The 23213-nt window shown below is 39.5% G+C and overlaps 1 protein-coding gene across 1 annotated transcript in view; it reads right to left on the minus strand.

Annotated features, from left to right (window-relative positions):
* PCLO (piccolo presynaptic cytomatrix protein) overlaps positions 1 to 23213 on the minus strand; it is a 359578-nt gene that overhangs the window by 274320 nt on the left and 62045 nt on the right. The window lies entirely within an intron of this gene.

Here is a 23213-nt window from a genome sequence, read left to right on the forward strand (position 1 = left end):
GACATTTTCTATCGCTAGCAGTAAATAACACGCCAATGATTTCATACATAGAAGAAGAAATGAGTGCTCTGACATAATTTCTCACATACATATATGTTCACAGTTTTTAAAGACAACTTACTTGATATGGGTAATTTATACTGAAACTACAATGATGGCAAATACTTCTGAAATCAGCCTAAACTGCTAAACATTGCATTATTAACTTCCAGTTTGCTAAAAAAATAATTTTTAATAAACACTTCAGTCAATTCCTCACCAATAAGAATGATTTAAACATGGGAATAAGTCATCTTGACATCTCCTGATCTTTACCTTTATACTGCTAAAAGAAAAAAAAAAAAAAAAGTAAAATGTCCACTTAAATAAAACTGAAAATTAGATGTGAGTTTAAATATCTGAAATATTTCTGTCTTTTAGAGCCCCAGAGAGCTTTTATTAGACATTAACTGGAATGCCATCAAATATTTTACAGGTGAGAAAAGATGTGTATTGCTTCATCAAATGTGTTACTCTGTTTATACTCTGACTAGGATTTATTAGGCTCTATCACCACATTTTGAAATCCATGGAGTAGTTAGCCTAAGTCTGATTTTCTAATTTCTTCTAAAATAGAATGAGCTAGAAAAACAGAGGGGGAAAAAGAAAAAAAAAAAAAGCTAATTTCAATGTAACAACATATTGTGTATTGCATCTATTGCTTTGTCTGTCCAAATCTTCCATTTAGAAAAAGGAATTAACCAAATATAACACAAAGTAACACAGAATTAATAACAGAATGATAAATTCATAATACTAAGATTATCACTAAACCAGAAATATTATTCTGTGGATGCCAACCTCTGTTCATTATGCATGTGAACTAAAATTGTTGTATTTCTATTAAAAATTCCCCACCTAATCCTCAAAGGCACTCTGTGTGGAAGGGCCAGCATGATGGACCATAACGCATCTTCGAGATCCGCAATCTGTCCACCACTGGTGTGGTTTTCCAAGTTACCAGCGGATAGGAAGTATTTTCTGTAATTGAACCTGTTCAGTGACCTCCTCTTCTCAAACACTGGGTATTGCAATTCTAGCTTGGTAGTCAGTGTAGGAAGCATTTCTTGCCTCTGGCATTCCACACACAAACCCCAAATGATGAAATGCTGATGTTGTGAACCTTTACTGTCATGTAGATGGTAATTCCTACATCATATATGGCTTGACTTAAATTTCATAACAAGGCTGACTGCATTCACACCTTTAAGCAAAAAACATGTACCATCATAGTAGTTCAGGTGTTGCTAGTTTTATTAAAATTTACATAAAATATATTTTATCTCAAGTGGGCTAGATTTGGGTTCTTTCTTTGCAGGATTTCAGCTAGCTGAAAGTAGCAAAGAAACTCTATCTATTTTGTGTGTACACTGCTTTGTTGCTGAACAAACCAACTTGATACACGCAAAGACTTACAGATATTGACTTTATCTCATCTAATTGCAGATGGCTACAAATCAGGCATCTATACTTCAGTCAGCTATTTAGATTTCTACTACAGTGAATCGAGACCTAGATCTCACTTTAGTGGCCTTAAACAGACAGCGGAAGACCCTCAGCGTTAAACCAATGCTATCAGATATGCCCCGAGACATTTGCATGGTGGTGGATGATACAATCTGCAAGCCTCTGGATCAGCCTGGAAGCTAGGCAAAAAGCCCACAGGCATCTCAGCTACTGCTAGATGTCACTGTCAGGCAATTGAACCAAGCCCTTAGTCAATACAGTCAATAAGATTTAGAGCACCATCCATCTCACCAAGTATAGGTGACTACTTGAGGAAGAGATTGCATGTTAGCTCCATCTTAAGGGCACTGAGCAGCTCTCCCCTGATGGCAAAGGGAATTTAAGGGGTCTCTTGCAAACACAGTCACCAGACAGCTGAGCTCACCCAGAATTCCAGCTCATTTGAAAACTATACATTCATTTACAAAAGTAACTATGGCAATGATAAAAGGAAATACTAACTTGCTTCAGCATTGCAAACAGCACAATTATATTTATCCTAAAGAAAAAAAGTAATTATAAACTCTCCTATGTATTTTGGCCTGATTATACATCTGGTTAGTAGAACAAAGACAGTTCATATGGGTTATTTGCCAACTACATTCTCTTCTGAAAAATCTTGAATTTCACCTATTCTGAATTAAATATCTTCCTGGCATTTAATCTCACCACCAGGGTTTTACTCTCTCACAAGATTAAAATACTCTTGGTGTTTAGCTTACACATTTTGGAAATTGCTACCTCCCTGCCTCATGACTTTTACATAGCATTTTACAGTACCCGCTATTTCAGGTTTCTTGTCTTCTGGCAACTAAAATATGGGTCCAACTGATGTTCTTGACAGCAGTGTATGATTCTGAAAGAATACTAAGAAAAATCATGATAATTACATGATAAAAGGAAAATAAATTTAATTTATAGGACAGAAATATAACATTATTTATCTAAGTCAATATGTCATGCAAACAAAACAAAAGGCAAATTACAAATTCCAAATGGATCATATTTTGCGTTCCTACTTTATTACTACTTTTGAAATGCTGCTATTTCTTTGAAATAAGAACTCTGGAAAAAGTGAACTTCCTCAGCACTAATTACAGGAGAAAAAAAAAAATGAGAGGGAGGAACAAAGGAAGGAATGCAGGAAATAAGTTTTGTGACAAATTTTAGTATTATGAGCTATTTTAAATGTAACCGTAAGCTTTTTTTCCTCTTCATGTTTTATTCACAATACCCTCAGATCTGAAGGATACCTGGTCATTTCAAGTGAAAAATGGAAATTCCAGTATATTTGTGTTTTATACCAACACTGGAAAAGGTTTTATTTTCACTGTGACATATAACGAAACCAAACTTTGAAACCATGAGACTCCAAACAAAGTAATACATAACTCTCAAGGTCAGTAGTAGGTCTCACCTATTTATACACTTCCCAATATATATCCTTCTATACTAATACTATACTAATACTTTTCTACCCTAAAATATTTCATTCCATAATTAAGACACAGATCTCCTGTCTAGTATTTTAGATATTTTTCATTGTATTGTTTTGTCTTTCACAGCAGGATACCTCTTGCTTTTTTTCCTATACAACATGCTCACATCTCCTTACGGAAATTGTGTGCTGCTGGATTATGAACAAAGAAAGTGCATTTTATGGTTAGTTTTTTTAAAAATGGGGAGTAACATTTCTATAATGTCTAACATGTAAACTGCCATAAATTAATACCTGAGCATTAGATTGCTTGTTTGGGGACAGCTATAACATCAAATACATCAAATACTTGGGAATAGCTGCTACATTAAATATACTTCTTTAGAGCCACAAGGATAAGGCTATCTATGGATCCTGGTTAGGAATCAAAATTTGCCTGTTTCTGTCATCATCAGTTCCGAATTTCTGCTTGCTAGTAAATTTGAAACTGGTTTTCTGCAAGCAGAGTACAGCTGCAACCTCTTTAATCTTGTCCAAAGCGTTAAGAAATTACAGAGAAATACAATTGGTTTGAACTTTCACAGGGTGGACCAAGTCCAAAATCCAATTGTCTTCTCCATTCCACATGACAGATTCCATAAGTGCCTTTCTGTTATTTTGGACATCCACTCATAAATCAATTTTATGTAATTTATAAAATGAAGGAATCATATTGAAGAAGCTCTCTGAACAAATGGGATGGTTGTGGTTGACAGTGCTCTGCCTCAGCTCTAGCTGCTGCCTACTGCCCACTTATCCAATTTCTTATGGAAAAGTAAAGATCATGTTCCAAGAAATAAAGAAAATGAGGATCTGACAATATGCATTAGAAGTGTCCTCTATCCCACCAGAATAAAGGAGGAGCACTGTGAATGATGAGTGCTTTAGTTTACAAAGGATAAATCCATTGATCACTTGGAACACGATTTAATAAGTTTTCAGACCTTGGTAATAATACAATGCAGAAATGTCACATCAGATTACTGCTATGGAAAAGGAAGTTTAACATTTTCCTTAGACTATTATCTTTCAGTAAAAAAACCTACTTTGAGGAAGTAGAAGCTACTAGCTTTTAAAGAAAACTATAATTTATGCTAAAATGATTCTTTTGGAGAACCTCTGAACAGAGGATTTGCTATTTTTGTAGAAAAATATTACGAGAGAGGCTTGAGGGGATAGTTCTGGGCCCCTCTGTTCAGGAGGGACAGGGAATTGCTTGAAGGAGTCCAGCGCAGAGCCACAAAGATGATTAAGGGAGTGGAACATCTCCCTTATGAGGAGAGGCTGAGGGAGCTGGGTCTCTTTAGCTTGCAAAAGAGGAGACTGAGGGGTGACCTCATCAATGTTTACAAATATGTAAAGGGTGGGTGTCAGGATGATGGAGCTAGGCTTTTTTCAGTGATATCCAGTGATAGGACAAGGGGCAATGGGTGTAAACTAGAGCATAGGAAGTTCCACGTTAACATCAGGAAGAACTTCTTTACTGTAAGAGTGACAGAGCACTGGAACAGGTTGCCCAGGGGGGTTGTGGAGTCTCCTACACTGGAGATATTCAAGGCCCGCCTGGACAAGTTCCTGTGTGATGTACTGTAGGTTACCCTGCTCTTGCAGGGGGGTTGGACTAGATGATCTTTTGAGGTCCCTTCCAACCCTTGGGATTCTGTGATTCTGTGATTCTGTGAAAAGAACCATATAACCAAAACCACACCAAAAAACACCACAAAGGTAAAGACTACAGAAGACTATGCATCAGCTCTTGTGGAAATACTTTCAAAACAGTAATATAAACTATTCATAAGCTAGACCTGACAGCACTTATATCTAAATGAACAGGCAAAATACATCTGAAATTTCCAAGTGAAACTCCATAAAGATATTTAAGCAGCCTTCAAAATACTCCCAACACATAAACACATCTTCCATAATTAATACCAGTGGGGTTTTAAAGGCTAGGGTGTTGCACTTTGGCTGAGATATTTTATTAATAACTTTGCAAATTTTTACTCAAATTTACAGAGTATACACAGGAAGCCCAACCTGTATTCTACTGCACCTCAGTCACTAATACCCTTTCTTTTTATCCTTTGAACCAAGATGCCCACCAATTTCTATTCATGCAATCACACGAGGTTGATCACATATGCATTCATTAAGATACGGTTTAGATCAGAATCTTCTCCTGCCGTCCTTTCAGTAAGGTCTACAAGCAAATAAAATACATGCCATAGGTAAAGATTGTGGCTATGTGAGTTTTGACACTACAAGGTAGTCAGTCACCTGCAGGCACAAATGCCCTTCAGCTCCATTGCAATCTGTAGTAAAAACAGGTGTTTTAATAGCTAAATGTAATCTTGTCTATGTCAGATGTTTACTCTAGGATGAGACAAAATGTCAGAAGTCCTTATGCTGTTGGGTTTTTTTTCCACTAACTGTAAAGAGAATTGTAGGCAACCGGCTGAGATGGAGACACATGCAGTGGGTACTTACTCTGGTAATGTGAATCTCATTCAATATTTCATTCTATACACCATACTTAACACAAATTGAACTAAATTATAAATAGTCTTTGTTTTTCCAAATAAAAATTCATAAAAATTTTATGATGAGATTTGTACATGGAAGATTGTGTCTTGAGAGACACATAGAAAAGTTCTTTCAATAACAACACTCAAACTGCATCCAGCTTGTACTGTCTCCCCCGACTCCCCCATCTCACACAAGAAAGGAACACCTTGAGAGATGGGAGAATTTTTAATAGAGGGTCACCAAGTTAGTTGGGGCTGAAGGACCTGCCCTGTGAGAAGAAGCTGAGGGATGGGGCTTATTCAGCCTAGAGAAGAGACAGCTTCTGGAGAACCTCACAGCAATCCCTCAGTACCTACTAGGAGATTATTGGGAAGATGGTGCCAGGCTCCTCACGGCAGGGACTGGTAGGAAAGTGAGGGGCAATGGGTGTTAAGCTGAAAGAGGAGAGGTTCAGACGACATGGGGAGAAACTTTTTTCACCAAGACTGCCAGGGAGTGGCACAGACTGCTCAAAGAGGTTGTGCACACTTGAAGGTTTTCCAAGTTAACTGGATAAAGCCTTGAGCAGCCTGGTCTAATTTCACAGTTGACCCTGCTTTATGCAAGAAGTTGGACTAGATGAAACTCAGATTCCTTTCAATTCAAATCATCCTATGTTGAAGTGCTGAGTTTTCATTATGACTGCACTAGCACATGTATTTCGGGATCCACACAGCTGAAGAAAACAGCCACCTTATAAAACAAGTCAGTGAAGTTCTAACTAGAATGTGTGTTTCTGAACCAGACATTTCTGATGGACAACATTCTAACACGTAAGCCCAGAAATAGCTGAGCTATCATCATGTGTTTTTACAAGACAGATCCTCATACTGAAATACATACAAAAAATTAAGAACCTGTGTTGACTTCTTTGCTTATAGATAGGCACAGCATGAAAATCTCGTCAAGAGTGAATTTTGCTCTTTCTTTTAGAAAGGTCTATCTATGATGGCTTGTGGATTGTGAGATCAATTGTTACAGGGCCCCTGACCTACTTTGGATACAGAAAAAAATCTTTAAATTCTTAAAACAAACAATTAAAAATCTACTTCAATTGTCACATATTGTGAATCACTCATAACAGGTGTCATATAGCCTGTCAGTATCATTGGTCTAGACATTAGAGTTGCTTAGTGGATTACAACATATTCAGGACTTACAGATTCTCTTGAAGCAAATCCTCCTTCTTGGTGCAGGGATGACAGATTAGCCCATTAATTACAACCCTTAAAATAATGTTACCCTAAATCTCCTGTCTTGCAAATACCTATAATCTGTATCTATTACCTGTAATATATATATCATATATATATATATTATAAACTTTAATTCTGAAAGCTTCTGAATTATGAAAGCTAAATGAATGCCCCATGAAATGAAGACCAAAATATGCATTATAAATGAGAAATTCTGTGGAGGAATATGTTTTCAGCAAGGAGATACAAGAATTCATAAGTAAAAGATGTTAGGAAAAATGAAAGCACTGAGCAAAATTTAATAGACCAGTCTCTTCACTGTTTTATACCATGTAAAAAATGGAATATTTGGGAAAATAAACTGATTTTGCATCACTTAGCATGTACTTTGCATTCCTGTCATGCAGATATTCCTGATTAAATGGAGAGCAAGTGAACAGGCTATAGCAGTATTCAATTTCTCATTTATACATTATATGTGAGCAAGGTACAAGAGAACCAACTTTCCAGAAAGCATTGCTAACATAACTCTGAGTGGTATTGACATAGTAAAGATTTAATGATGAAAAAAAGATTCAGCTACTTTATACATTTTTTAGTTTTGTAAATAGAAAAGTTGTGGAACTGTTTACTTTTCAAAATTGCTGTTGTTATAAGTACCACCAAACTCTAAACTTTCTCATCCAAAGCTTCTGTAAAAGAAAACGTCCTCACAGCAAATTATACACAGCTTTGTTTAACTAGGGCCAAAGCAGTACTCTGTAACTATAGCTGAAAAGATACACTGGTGAGTAATACCATTTGTGCAGTGGGACCATCTATAAGTAAAGAATGTGAATCTGGTATCTTGTGGGCACCAAATAATTTCTAAGGATCACTTCTTTTTTCTGGCCACAGCATTCATAAGGACCTACAGTCTCAATTGTGCTAGACAGTCTTTAAAAACAAACGCATACCCTAAAGCTTATTCATAACAGGGACTTTTGAACACATGAGATGTAACAAGGAATAAAAAGTACAGGATAATATAGTATCACACCAAAATGACTTAAAATTTATTTTTTTAAATAAAATCTGCTCCATATTTTATCCAGAGTTGGATTTCCAGACATAACTTATTCTTCTTTGATGAAGAATCCCTTAAAATAGACAGAAACACTGATGCTAAAGGGGAAAGATGAATCTGCAACAGTAGAATTCTCAGTAAAGATGCCACCCCTATCAGCCATGGTAAGAATGAAAAAGACACCCTCCTTGGATACAACCCTGATAAAGCAAAACATAGCTCTCTAAGTTGTAGTCCTGCAAACCAATTTCTAAAAATGAGAATTCTGATATTAAGGCTCCTAAATTTTTGGTGCACACTGAAAGACCCTATTTCTTTCAGAGGAAAACAAGGACTCTAGCCACAAATTGTCTAATTGTTTTTTTTTTGGAACCAGGTTAGAGCAGCCTTCCAGCCTTCAAGGGGGGGCTACAAGATAGCCAGACAGGGACTTTTGACAAGAGCATATAGGGACAGGAAAAGGGGTAACAGCTCTAAACAGGCAGAGGGGAGTTTTAGATTAGATAGAAAGAAGTTCTTTACTGTGAGGGTGGTCAAACACCGGAACAACTTAATCAGAGAAGCTTTGGCTGCTCCATCCTTGTTAGTGGTCAAGGCCAGGTTGGACGGGGCTTGGAGTGACCTGGTCTAGTGGAAGGTGTCCCTGCCCATGGCAAGGGGTTGGAACTCTAAGATCTTCAAGGTCCCTTCCAACCCAAAACTTTCGATGACTCTATGATACCATGGATAAATACGTCATTTTCTTTGGAGTTACACCGGCTCATTATCAAATGTAAAAGAAAGAAAACAAAAATTTGCACTTTTTGACTAATGATTTACTTCGTTGTTCCCCTATACCTAGATTCTGAGAAAAATCATTTTTTGTGTTCTCACATAATTCGTGATTTTATATGACTGTCATAACAGTTACAGTCTCTTTTTCAAGATAAAACATCCTAATAGATTTAACCTGTCCTTGCACAAAAGCATTCCTGTATTTTTGAGTAGCCAGGTCACCCTCCACCATTTCCTTACAGGCCCTAGAATAACCTCTCTTTGAGATTGGTAATAATTCTAGAATTCAAGATATCGGTGTAATATGAAATAACTGAAAAGTACAATGCATTGTTGTTTAGCTCTTCTTTGTGCACTCCTCTCCTAGGATATTCTATTTAACTTTTCGACTCCTGAACAAAGTTTACTTTCTTGAAGCCCCCTCTGTGAGGACTCCAAGAAATTTTCCTGTAATGACTAAGTCAAAGCCTACCATTTTCCTGGGAGAAATACACAACCATACAAGCACACTTAGTTAATTCATTGACTGAAGTTGTTTAATTCATTAAAAAAATGTCAATTTTATCTGTGATTTTACCTCCCATTCACTCATCATTTAATGATTTTTCTCATTTACCTTCAAATAAAAGTCTGCTGAAATGTTCTGTAGTGCCTGCAAACTTCAGCAACTCATTCTTCACACCAAATGCAAGTCATTTGTGCACGGACATAAGCTCGAATCTTGGGGAAGCCAACTGGCAGCTTCTCTGAACTGTGAAATAAAAGACTATTTATTTCAGCATTTTTATTTTTCTTGTCACCTAATTTCTGCCTTACCCAGCAGCAGCAATATTACATTGAGCTATGAACCATGGGCCACATTTAAAGGAAAAACTAAACCCGAATTCTATTTTGATATGGTCTGTTGTGGCATTAAGTTACATGCAAGTGTACATTTGGTGACTCAAGCTCTTAAGCAGAACACAATGTTTTTAACACCTAAGTCCCTGAAAAGATTATTTTCTTTACTGTATTTGTATGCTCAGCTGACTTTTAGCTAAAAGGCTCTTCCCTGCGATATTACTGACTTCTGCATGATAACCTAACCTGAAGCTGAAGACATGTTATAGGGAAGCATTTATTTCTTCAGAATTTGAGCCAATTAATTTATTTAAATAAATATTTCTTGTGGTCTTTTAACTATATCTACCGTTCTATATTTTCCCATCACAAATCAAAAACTCTTACACCCTAGAGTACTATAATTTGCTATCCAAATTGTTACATTTTCTGTTAAAACCAAAAAAAGATAACTACATTTTGCCAAATGTAAATTCCCCTTTTTTAATTCCATTTCAGTGAGCTGTTTTGAAGGGTCAGGTGCAATTTGGGAAAAAAATAAAATAATGTTGCCTATACAAAGCTTGAATAGTGCTTTATTCTGCTTTTGTGACTAGAGTTACAGAAGGTAATAAACGCTTTATGTATAAAACCATATACAGGAGTTGCTTTGTTAAAGTACCAGTCCACTTTCAAAGAAGGTTAAATCTAATTGGTAGAGTCACAGAAGATCAGGTTGAAAGGAACCTCTTGAGCTGAGAGAGTCCAATCCCCTGCTCAGGCAGTGTCAGGTACAGCAGGTTGCGCTGGACTGCATCCAGTTGGGATTTGATTATCTCCAAGGAGGGAAACTCCACAACCTCTCTTGGCAAACTGTGCCAGTGTTTGACTGCCCTCACAGTCAGAGGGAAACAAACTAAAAAATGAGTGAAGTAAAAAAAGGAAAAAAAATGCTTTGTTTTTCTTACGTTCACACGAATTTCATGTGGTTTAATTGGTGCCCACTGGCTCCCGTCTTGTCAGGAGGCACCACTCATTAAAACCTGGCTCCATCTTCTTTACAACTTCCCTCTGATTATCTATATGCATTGGTAAGTTCCTCCTGAGCCTTCTCGTCTCTAGACTGGGTAAACCCAAGGTAAACCCAAGCTCTCTCAACCTCTCCTCATATATAAGACGCTTCAGCCATTTGAAGTTAATGCCAGCACAAAACGCTGTTTAATGACAGAATTCATTAATTACTCCAACAAGCAAGCAGTATGCTGTCAAATCACTGTTTTGCCAGACCAGCCCCAGCAAAAAAAAAGACCCTTAAAACCAGACATTTTTCCTTGGATTACATTGGGAATAAATTATCAGAGCATGATCCTTAAGTCGCCCTCTATTAAAAAAAATTAACAAAAAAAAAAAAAAAAAGAGAGAGCATCCAAGTTCTATGGAGTTAGCTGAGCATCATTTTTATTATGATCTCTCTTTCTAATCCACAAACATTAATATAGTCTTTCATACTAAGCAAATAAACTGCAGATATTTTTGTCCTTGATCATGTCTCAAAGAAGCATCTCTGTTTCTTGAAAAAGAAATTAACCAAGCTTTCTGACTTTTCAGCTTTTAGGATGGGCAATTTACATTTGCAATTATGATCAAAGACTGCATTTCCTTTCCAATGAAAAGCAGACAATTGCTCTCCTACAACTCAATCTCATTAACACCTCCCCAGAACTCAGAGCCAGACTGTGGAACCAATACAAGGATAATAGCACAGCTTAAGAGGAAAGTGCTCATCTGAAGGGTATATATGGCTTATTGGTATGACTTCCAAGCATCTCACAGTCTCTGTTCTGAATAAGAGAAGTGTCAATTTCCACATTTTCTCTGGAGAGTGCTGGAGCAGACTGCAGTTATGTAAGAATGCATTGATAAAGGCTGGCAGAAGAGAAAAGCTGAGATGAGAACAAGTCTAACTGAACTGTGTAAAATAGCATTGGCAGGTGGTTACACTCCACCCTCTCACCAGGCTGGCACATAATGGAACTTTGTTCACTGATCTGCAGCTTCTCAAGGTGAGGAAACAGGCAATTTATTTAACCCAATGCAGTTTTACCTTACATGTTTCCTAGTATCTCCTTAGAACATGAGTTAGGCCAATTAGTGTACTCTAAACACTGGATGAGAAGATATAAACACTGAAGTAGTTACGGACTTTAGTGGTCATAAAGAAATGTGTAAAAAAAAACTTCTGATTTACATCTGCTTTATCAAGTCTCTCCTTTTTTTTTTTTTTTTTTTTAATGCATTTTCATTCCCTTTTCAATCTCTGGTACTTCTCTTTTTAAGATGCAAACTGCTGCAGCCAGAGCTTGTGCAGAGGTTATGCAGGCCTTGGAGGTTCTCCAGACAAGTCTTGATAAAGCACTGAATAACTTGATCTGACCTCAAAGCGAACCCTACCCTGAGAAGAAGGTTGGACCACATAACCTCTTGAGGTGCCTTCCAACTTGATGCATTCACACTGAAATGAATAGAGCACTTCATAAGAAGTATTTTTTCTGCTTCTACTAAGAAAAAGACATAAAACCAAGTATTCATTACTGCTGTGTGGGTCAGACAGCTATTAAATCAAGTTTATCATATAAAACAAATTGTGATTATTAAGGCAGCAGCGCTTTAATTGCACTTTCAAAGAAATCATTATTCAGCTGCAGCACTCATTCAGAAAGCAGCATTCATCACTAGAGGAAAAGCAATAGCAGTGTTCAAAACCAAAGTTATTTTATCTATTTACTGAATGGAAGATATTAATAAGAAAGAAGTGTTAATTGCCGGAAGACTCTCTTTAAAAACAGCATTTTGTGATGCAGACGCAAGGCTGCTGCTACACAGGACTGGATGCAAATGATGGCAGGATCTTCAGAGTAAGATTCACAACATGAAAAGGTAAAGCTGTTTTAAGAAGGCACCAGATCAGGCTAGTTTTCCTGAAATCCTACAGTCAAATATCTACCTCTAGGCTTTAGGGAAGCAGGACCATTCTGCCAGAAGCAGAATCATAGAATCATAGAATACTTAGGGTTGGAAAGGACCTTAAGATCATCTAGTTCCAACCCCCCTGCCATGGGCAGGGACACCTCACACTAAACCATCTCACCCAAGGTTTCATCCAACCTGGCCTTGAACACTGCCAGGGATGGAGCACTCACAACCTCCCTGAGCAACCGATTCCAGTGTCTCACCACCCTCACAGGAAAGAATTCTAAATCTAAACTTCCCCTGTTTAAGTTTTAACCCGTTACCCCTTGTCCTGTCACTACAGTCCCTGATGAAGAGTCCCTCCCCAGCATCCCTATAGGCCCCACTATGAGGTCTCCATGCAGCCTTCTCTTCTCCAGGCTGAACAGCCCCAACTTTCTCAGCCTGTCTTCATACAGCAGGTGCTGCAGTCCCCTGATCATCCTCGTGGCCCTCCTCTGGACTTGTTCCAACAGTTCCATGTCCTTTTCATGTTGAGGACACCAGAACTGCACACAATACTCCAGGTGAGGTCTCAAGAGATCAGAGTAGAGGGTCAGGATCACCTCTTTCGACCATGAGTAATATATATTAGGTCTAAATAAAAGTAGCAGGATTTCAGACAGCACGACAAGGGGCTATTGTATTTATGCTTGCACTCGCTCTGCTATTAGCATGAGATAGCTTTAGTTCAGATGCTGCAGAGCCATGTCATTATCACAGTACATCCCAGCAGGGCAATAGGTCAAACTTCCTCAAGCATGGAGCAGCACTCAAGATGAATACTTCAAGTCCAGAGATTTTTTATCTTTAGACAGCTTAGGGAATGAGACAGCATGGCTGGTATCTATTTGTTCATGTTCCTATAGCTATGTCCTTTGTGGTCTAGTGACTAGGATATATATTGCTCCTGTAACACAGACAGAAATTTTTAGGAGTTTCGGTTGTCATGCAGTAATTGCTGGCAAGTTATTGGTAAAATGAAGCTAAATATAGTAAATCTCTGGTTCCTTTTTGAGAGATGCCTAGCAATACCTAGGACCAAGTATTTCTGTCTTTACATACAAGAAAAAACACTGCGTAAGATCAAAATTTCAGTTTAACTCCTTTTTGTCACTATAAGTAAATGACTTCTAAATGGGTAAAGGTCAATTGCAACCTGTTTCACTCTATGGTACTGTGAAGATAGGTGAGGTATGCAGTCCTCCCCACACAAGGCAAGGTAATCTCCTTCATCGTCTTGAGAGCTGTGTCCATCCAGATTCCCAGTCTGGCACATGAATTGTTCTACCTTCATGACCTAAGCCACATTTTGCCATGCTGTATAAGGTCTCTTTGTGTGTCACAGAACAGCACGATCTAGACACTTTCCCTTCTGGACAGAGAAACTGATTTTTCATAGACTTTGACAAATCTACTTAAAAGCTGAATACTAAACTTTTCGAAAGTGATTTCTGAGATCCTTGTGTCAAACAGAAACCATAACAGATTGCAAAGAAACTGACTCCAGAGTACTAGGCGGGGTCATCCCCTCTAAGTGTGCTCCAGTGAATTAAGACAACATAGTTAATGTCTATGCTCCTACCAGCAAGTCAAAAGTACATAACAGTCGGATGTACTTCAGAATATACTGACACAGCACATTATAACAAACAGCTGTTACATCCCACTTGAACACAGTTACCAGGTATAATTTATATCAAAACCATAATCTGTGTCAGAACTTTGGATCAGAAGTTGTAATAAGACAGCTAGGAGCATCCAATTCATCTTAATAGCAGAGATCAGATAAATCCAATAATCTGGTCATAACCCTCTCCTCCAACCAGAGTAAACCCCTGTCTCTCTAGTCTTGTCCAGTATCTGGAGTGCTATGAGTCCTCATTAGTCCTATCCCACTACAACATCCACTATGTTCTTCACTAGCTCTTCTTGACAGCAGTGACACCTTCTCACCCCACCTAACCACCAGGTCATACTTATATTCTGTAACTCACTCTGGGTAGCTGACTAAAACATTTAGTTCCTTTAACTGCTATGAATCCAATTTCTCCTTCCCTTCAGTTAGGAATCTGAGGTATGGCTTTTCCTTACCACTAATAAAATTACATTCAAGTGGCTTCATCCTCTCTCCCAGAAACACATGCTTCTTGCCCTATTCTAATTCCTTTTCAGTCAGGCCCATGTACACTGTTTTTCAAGGTTTCACAACACTGAGTAAATTAAGGAAAATAACCAGAGAGTGCAAAAAACACAAAGTCTAGAAGAAGCTAATTATAGCATTACGTATAACTAAATAGAATGTGTTCATTTGTGTGGCGACCTGTACAGATTTCCTCTATGAGCTCCCCACAATGCAGAAGAAGAGTGAAGATGTTCTCTTGATAAATCAGTGAAGCTGAGTCAGTATCAAGTATTTACTACTTGGCAGAAAGCAGACAGCTGGTTTACATCTTTGAGAACACAAAGGTAAAGCATCAGCAGAAGTGATACAGCCCAAGACAGAAAATGTACTGTGGGTAGCACAGATCAGAAGGTGCTGGACTCAAATGGTTCATTATGTGCATGAAATCAGAGCCACTAAAAGCCGATGCCTTTTTATAAAATAGAATGGGTTGTCAGGGACCATTAAAGGTCATCTAGTCCAACCCCCCCGCCATAAGCATGGATATCTTCAACTAGATCAGATTGTTAAGAGCCCCATCTAGCCTGGCCTTGAATGTTGTCAGGGATGGGGTATCTACCACATTTTGGGACAACCTGTTCCAGTGTTTCACGCATCAAAAAAATTATGATTAAAAAATTCTTCCATACACCTAGTCTGAATTTCCCTTTTTTTTAGTTTAAAACCATTACCCCTTGTCCTAATGCAACAGGCCCCGCTAAAATGTTTGCTCCCATCAAGCAAAGTTGCTGAGGATGTCTTCAATCCCACTGTCCATGTCATTGATGAAGATATTAAACAGCACTGGCCCCAATAGGGACCCCTGCAGGACACAACTTGTCACTGATCTCCATCCGGACATGCAGCCATTGACCACTACTCTCTGAATGTGACCATCCAGCCGATTCCTTATCCACCAAACAGTCCATAGAGATATGTTTCTAAACAAAATGATGTCCCAACCATGTATTTCCCTTATTTGCTGCTTATTCTTCCCCACATGCTTCTTTTGTTTATTTGCTTGTTTTGCTGTGTTATTTTTTTTAAGAAGCTCTCTCTTTGTTCCTTTGTTTGACAAGCTTTGCTCTAAGGAAGGAACATCCACTTTTCACCTACAGCAGGGCTCCGGGGCTCTCCAGTTCAGACAATCTGTCACAGGTGACTGTATTCAAGCCATGAGATGCCTGGCAAGCAAATAAAGGTCACACTTCACCATGAAATATTTATAAGAATCATACCTGCTGCAAAATCCACTGAATATGCATCCTAAAATGGGATGTGGCTTCCCCTCATAGGCTGCAATGTAATGATTATGGGTCACCCCTTATCAGGTCCCTTGCCCATAGCAATTGCAAAGCCACTTCAGAATGGGTATATAAAGGGACTCTTCGCAGACACAATCATGGATGGTGACTCATGCCTAAATTAAACCTCATCCAGAGCACAGTCCCTGGACTGCACTTGTTCACTCTGTCAAAAGTCGCTTGAATAGTTTCTGAAGTGGGTTTGACGTGGATCATTTTTGACCATTTTCAGGCAAAAGGGGGGATAGCTCCCAATACACACTGCAGATTTCACCTCTGTATTTAGGGGGTAAAGGATTTTTAATGGCAAGGACAGAAGCCAGCTGCACAACTCGGGTACAAGCTGTTGATTGCAGCATGGCAGAAGAAATCAACTGTCTTGTACTAATTTGTTTTCCCACATAAAACGTTTTGGAGTTACCTTAGCACCTGCTCAGGAATCTCAGTTCACAGACTGTAGACCAGGCTGCTGAAGGACAGGGTCTAAAGGTGTAGGGGTATGACAGGAATGTGACTTAACATCCCATTATCACTCTGGGAGCTCTGAAGTGCTATCATATACTAAATAGACTGAACAACCAGGTATGATGTTTCTCTAATTAACCTAGCTGATGGATTTGCTTTAATCTTTATGTCCGAGTGCAAGAAAAAAACCTAATAACTTTGTATTCTCTAATTGATTTTTGCAATGTGCAGTAAATAATGAACAGGGCCAAAAATTCAAAATAAAAAACTGTAATATAGTACAGCAAGTCCCACATCAAAAACCAACAACAACAAAAAAAGTCATTATGTGTTTCAAACACCTTAAACTTGGGAAGAAAGGTGCAAATGAAAGTCACACTTGTCACCTAAAGTCCTGCATTTCCAATTTTTAACCCCTTGATTTTGCAGCTTGCAATATTCTTTCAATGTACCTTTTATGTACCTTTTTTAATTTTAATTTTATTTTCTTTTTTATTTTTATTTTTAAAAAGGGGAAATCCTGCTGACAAGACCAGTTCTAGCATTTCAAGACAGTAATTTCTGTCTGATAGTTCTCATTTAAATGGAAAAAAATAATCAGGAAAATGGTTTGATTTCAGGAAAGCCCCGACTATAGAAAATGAAGGTTTACCTGAAGGCACTGAAAACAAATATAAAACAGTGAAAGCTACATTGTAAAAACCAACAGAATAGATGAAGAAAACAGACCATGAAGACTGGCAACACTGCAGAAAGCAGGTACAGACACAAAGGCCAGAAAAACCTCAAGGGAGTTTGAGAAAGAACTTTAAATTGGATAACGAAGTGGGTACCCTGGAGACAGAGGATATAAAGAAGGCAGAGGTGCTGAATGCCTTCTTTGCCTCTGTCTTTACTCCTGCAGACTCTCCCCGAGGGCCCCGGATTTCTATAGCCCCAGAAGGAGTCAGGACAAAGGAGGAGTTTGCTTTGGTAGATGAGGATTGGGTTAGGGATCAGCTATGCAAACTGGACATCTGTAAATCGATGGGTCCGGATGGAATGCACCCACGGGTGCTGAGGGAGCTGGCGGAGGTCATTGCTAGGCCACTTTCCATCATCTTTGGTAAGTCGTGGGAAATGGGCGAGGTGCCTGAGGATTGGCGGATGGCAAAGGTCACACCAATCTATAAGAAGGGCAAGAAGGAGGACCCGGGTAATTATAGACCGGTCAGCCTTACCTCCATCCCTGGAAAGGTGATGGAACAACTTATTCTTGACTCCATCACTAGGCATATCAAGGATGAGGGGGTCATTAAGAACAGCCAACATGGTTTTATGAGGGGGAAGTCATGTATGACCAACCTTATAGCCTTCTATGAGGAAGTGACTAGGTGGAGGGATGATGGTAGAGCGGTAGATGTGGTTTTTCTTGATTTCAGTAAGGCATTTGATACTGTCTCCCACAGCATCCTCATAGATAAGCTGAGGAAGTGTGGGCTTGACGATCAAGTAGTGAGGTGGATCGAGAACTGGTTGAAAGGAAGAAGGCAGAGAGTTGTGGTCAATGGCGCAGATTCTAGCTGGAGGTCTGTGACTAGTGGAGTTCCCCAGGGGTCGGTGCTGGGACCGGTGCTGTTTAATATTTTCATCAATGACCTGGATGAGGGAACTGAGTGCACCCTCAGCAAGTTCGCTGATGACACAAAACTGGGAGGAGTGGCTGACACACCAGAGGACTGTGCTGCCATTCAGCGAGACCTGGACAGGCTGGAGAGTTGGGCGGGGAGAAACTTGATGAAATTTAACAAGGGCAAGTGTAGAGTCTTGCATCTGGGGAAGAACAACCCCATGTACCAGTACAGGTTGGGGGTTGACCTGCTGGAAAGTAGTGAAGGGGAAAGGGACCTGGGGGTCCTGGTGGATAGGAGGATGACCATGAGCCAGCAATGTGCTCTTGTGGCCAAGAAGGCAAATGGCATCTTAGGGTGCATTAGAAAGGGAGTGGTTAGTAGGTCAAGAGAGGTTCTCCTCCCCCTCTACTCAGCCTTGGTGAGGCCGCATCTGGAATATTGCGTCCAGTTCTGGGCCCCTCTGTTCAAGAAGGACAGGGAATTGCTTGAAGGAGTCCAGCGCAGAGCCACAAAGATGATTAAGGGAGTGGAACATCTCCCTTATGAGGAGAGGCTGAGGGAGCTGGGTCTCTTTAGCTTGCAAAAGAGGAGACTGAGGGGTGACCTCATCAATGTTTACAAATATGTGAAGGGTAGGTGTCAGGATGATGGAGCTAGGCTTTTTTCAGTGATATCCAGTGATAGGACAAGGGGCAATGGGTGTAAACTGGAACATAGGAAGTTCCACGTTAACATCAGGAAGAACTTCTTTACTGTAAGAGTGACAGAGCACTGGAACAGGCTGCCCAGGGGGGTTGTGGAGTCTCCTACACTGGAGATATTCAAGGCCCGCCTGGACAAGTTCCTGTGTGATGTACTGTAGGTTACCCTGCTCTTGCAGGGGGGTTGGACTAGATGATCTTTTGAGGTCCCTTCCAAGCCTTGGGATTCTGTGATTCTGTGATAAGGAAGGCTGGCACAGCCTAAGTGGGTATAAATAAAGGACCTCTGCCTACAGAGGTGGATGTTAGAAGAGCATCAGGGTAAACTATGTTTTCCCTGTTCTTACTCTTCCTTTGGCATCTGTCACTGATGGAGACAGAACTCTCTGCTGCATGTACCTTGGTCTGACTCAGTACCATTGCCCTTTATGTTCATGTAATTCCCCTGTATGTGAGCTGAAAATACAAAATGAATAGTTTATGTAAAATGGATTATTACGGTCCACTCTAAAACCATAAACAAATCAGCCTGACATTGCCTCATCCAGTTCTTCAGGGAATGAATTATTAACATCTTGAGAGCTGTTCAGACTATTACACACACATGTAAGCACGCATGTGAGAGACAGGTAGAAAAAAAGCCTCCTAAACTTTAAAATTAAGACTGTCTATGGAAAAATAGAAGTTGTTTTTCAAACCTTCATCATTTTCCGTGAGTTACTTAACTTTTCCCTGCATTCTATATATGTGTGTACATATAGAATCATAGAATAGTTAGGGTTGGAAAGGACCTTAAGATCATCTAGTTTCAACACCCCTGCCATGGGCAGGGACACCTCACACTAAACCATGTCACACAAAGCTCTGTCCAACCTGGCCTTGAACACTGCGAAGGATGGAGCACTCACAACCCCCCTGGGCAACCCATTCCAGTGCCTCACCACCCTAACAGGAAAGAATTTCCTCCTTATACCCAATCTAAACTTCCCCTGTTTAAGTTTTAACCCATTACCCCTTGTCCTGTTACTACAGTCACTGACGAAGAGTCCCTCCCCAGCATCCCTATAGGCCCCCTTCAGATACTGGAAGGCTGCTATGAGGTCTCCAAGCAGCCTTCTCTTCTCCAGGCTGAACAGCCCCAACTTTCTCAGCCTATTTTCATACCAGGAGGTGCTCCAGTCCCCTGATCATTCTCGTGGCCCTCCTCTGGACTTGTTCCAACAGTTCCGTGTCCTTTTTATGTTGAAGATACCAGAACTGCACACAATACTCCAGGTGAGGTCTCACAACAGCAGAGTAGAGGGGCAGGATCACCTCCTTCGACCTGCTGGTCACGCTCCTTTTGATGCAGCCCAGGATACGGTTGGCTTTCTGGGTTGCGAGCGCACATTGAAGCTGGCTCATGTTCATTTTTTCATCGACCAGCAGCCCCAAGTCCTTCTCTGCAGGGCTGCTCTAAATCTCTTCTCTGCCCAACCTGTAGCTGTGCCTGGGATTGCTCCGACCCAGGTGTAGGACCTTGCACTTGTCATGGTTGAACTTCATAAGGTTGGCATCAGCCCACCTCACAAGCGTGTCGAGGTCCCTCTGGATGGCATTCCTTCCCTCCAGCATATCAACCGAACCACACAGCTTGGTGTCATCGGCAAACTTGATGAGGGCGCACTCAATCCCTCTGTCCATGACACTGACAAAGATGTTGAACAAGACCGGTCCCAACACCGATCCCTGAGGGACACCACTCGTTACCGGTCTCCAGCTGGACATTGAGCCATTGACCACAACTCCTTGCATGCAGCCATCCAGCCAGTTCTTTATCCACCGAGTGGTCCATCTATCAAATTGATGTCTCTCCAATTTAGAGACAAGTATATGTATACATATATATATATGTTTGTATATATGTATTTGTTGTATACATATACTTATGTATATGTATACATAAGTGTGTATATGTGCATATCTAAAATTAGATAGTTAAAATACTTGCTTTAAATTATTCTCAAAAGCTAGAAAAAAGCCTAAAAACATGTGAATGGAGTTTCTAGCAAGATCACCTGGTGTACACTGCTGGTGGAATAAGAGACTCTCAACAGCACTGAGGTGAGTGTCCTTCCACTTTTCCAGCTGACCGCTTGGAGATTCTTCCAGTCTTTTAGTTTGTCCCAGTGAACACTGGGAACTATTCTGACAGACAGCTTCTGTCATCCTGTTCATAACAGGTGGTAGAAAAATTCTCTATTCTCATCAAGAAATAGGCAACTACTTCAAATACTACATTCTTTGCCATTTGGACAAGTTTTTCTGTTACTATTTCATTTTTAATTCTTTTTTATTTATATTTTACAGGAGTATAATTTGGTGATTGAGAGACAATGTGTTCAAAATGCTCACCAAAGGGCTCCTCTCTGCTTCTGCCTGCATTCTTGGCTGGAACAGCTGCTTGAAGCATCAGGTATCTTCCAACCTCTAAACATACAAGCTCTTCTTGCTTAATAACACATCGCTTATCATGGTTATTGCTGTAGTCAGTGGGGAAATTCACCTCCAGTGGACAAATACTGACATTCTAAGCAGATGGACTGAGTTCCTCCAAAAATTACATCTCTCCATTGAATATACAGAGAGAGCCCTAATGAATAATTTAGGCAAGATGCTTAACTTCTTCATGGAGAAGAGATTAATCTGAGCTTCACACAGTAAGAGAGACCAGAGTATTACATGGTATGAAGCTGGCTACTGAATGGCTACCCCCAAGAGTAAAGGCTCCTGTTTTAACATCTTACATGATAGGCTTACATTTACAATACTTAATTTTAGCCTGTTTAATAAATTGTCAAGCTTTGTAACAATAACTTGCAATTTTAAAAAGCAATTCTACCACCCAGAGAAATGATGTGCACAACTCTTTGAGCATGCATGAAGCTAAATAAGGGAAACATAACGGTCTGAAAATTTCTGGTATTTAGTTCTAATACCAGAACTAAACAGTAACAGTACAGGTAGAACAACCAAATTAAATTTTAATTCAAGGAATCTGTGGCTAGAGAAGTGAACATCCTTGTCTCTGATATTACCTGTCTAGTTTACAATATCCCATATGAACCTGCTATTCATAGCTGTTACAGTGGGTAGCATTTCTCACTGCTGCTATGAAACAAGAAGGGGTCTGTTTCTTTCCAGAATAGCCATTGCACACAATTTTAAACATCAGGTTTGCTTGAGCTAAACAACCAAAAGGAAGGACACCCGCAGGTGGAAGTGACTGCCAGAATGTCATGCAGAGAAATGACATTCAGAGGGCAACAACAGTTCTAGATGGCAGACAAGTATGATACTTTAGGGCATCAACAATATTGCCCATATCCTACAAAGGTATCACTGCCAGAACATTACCTAATTTTAAAAGAAGAATTCACCTCAGATAGGTGACAAACTGGAAAGTCTCTGTCCAAGCCACATGACAGTAAAGGCCCAAATCAATACAAAAATGAACAATTCTCTAAGGAGTCTATTAAAACATGTGTGAATGTTCTCACAACTCAATAATTATTGTCTCACCTAATTTTTCAGGATTTAAAAAGTAAAAAAATCACCTTGTTGATGATAGCAAAAAAGCTCTGCCTAGTTCCCAAATTATGCAGATTTGTATGTCTGCAAAACAGGAAATTCTTAGACTAGAAATGCTCTGTTTCACCAAGAATCTACTAGCACTTGCAGCACCACACTGGCGCTTGGATTAAGAGTAGAAATAACATCCTGGCAAGGCACCTCAGCAGACCTCTGTGTAATATTTCTCATACTAGTACTGAAAATACATAAAGAGGCTTAACTAAAGAGATCACACAATGCAAGCGCAAAATGTCCATCCATTCAGCTGGAGAGAAAATGGAAGACATAGTAAAAGTTTGGTTTTTTTAAAGGATATGATGTTAAAACACTAAAACTTTCCCTTTCAAGATGAAAAGATTTCCAGGTGACTCATAATAATAATGCGCACATTTAATATGAAATCATCAAACCCTGCATGTCTGGGAAATGTCATTGTTTTCACCTTATAAATGTAACATTTACAGCTAAGTACTTAATAATGTTCTATTTTCTGTCTGATATCACTGTGTTGGGAGACCTAAGAGGCAAGACTAGACTGGCAGTTTCTATGCTCTTATGAAACTATCATCTGTGATTATCAGGCTGTTTTTAAATATAATCTACTGAGGGTAGAATGTGATTTGCAATATTAAATGGCATTAGTACAACCACATAGATCAATTCCCATATGCCTCTTTGAAAATCTGCTCACTTTTGTACGTAAACCTCCTCTTCCCCTACAGAACAGAGCATTGATTCCTCTTCTTTAGTGAGATGAATCCCTTCCCACATGATTTCACATGTCAGTCTATTCTAATCACTTCCAGCTGCCTCTGGTCACTCAAGCACAGCATACAGGCATTCGAAAGAGCTACGAGATGCTTTCCTTAGGAATTCCACTGGATAGGAAACAGATTATTTTGA

The sequence above is a fragment of the Lathamus discolor genome, chromosome 1 (genome assembly GCF_037157495.1).
Source record: "Lathamus discolor isolate bLatDis1 chromosome 1, bLatDis1.hap1, whole genome shotgun sequence".
NCBI classification, from domain to species: domain Eukaryota; kingdom Metazoa; phylum Chordata; class Aves; order Psittaciformes; family Psittacidae; genus Lathamus; species Lathamus discolor.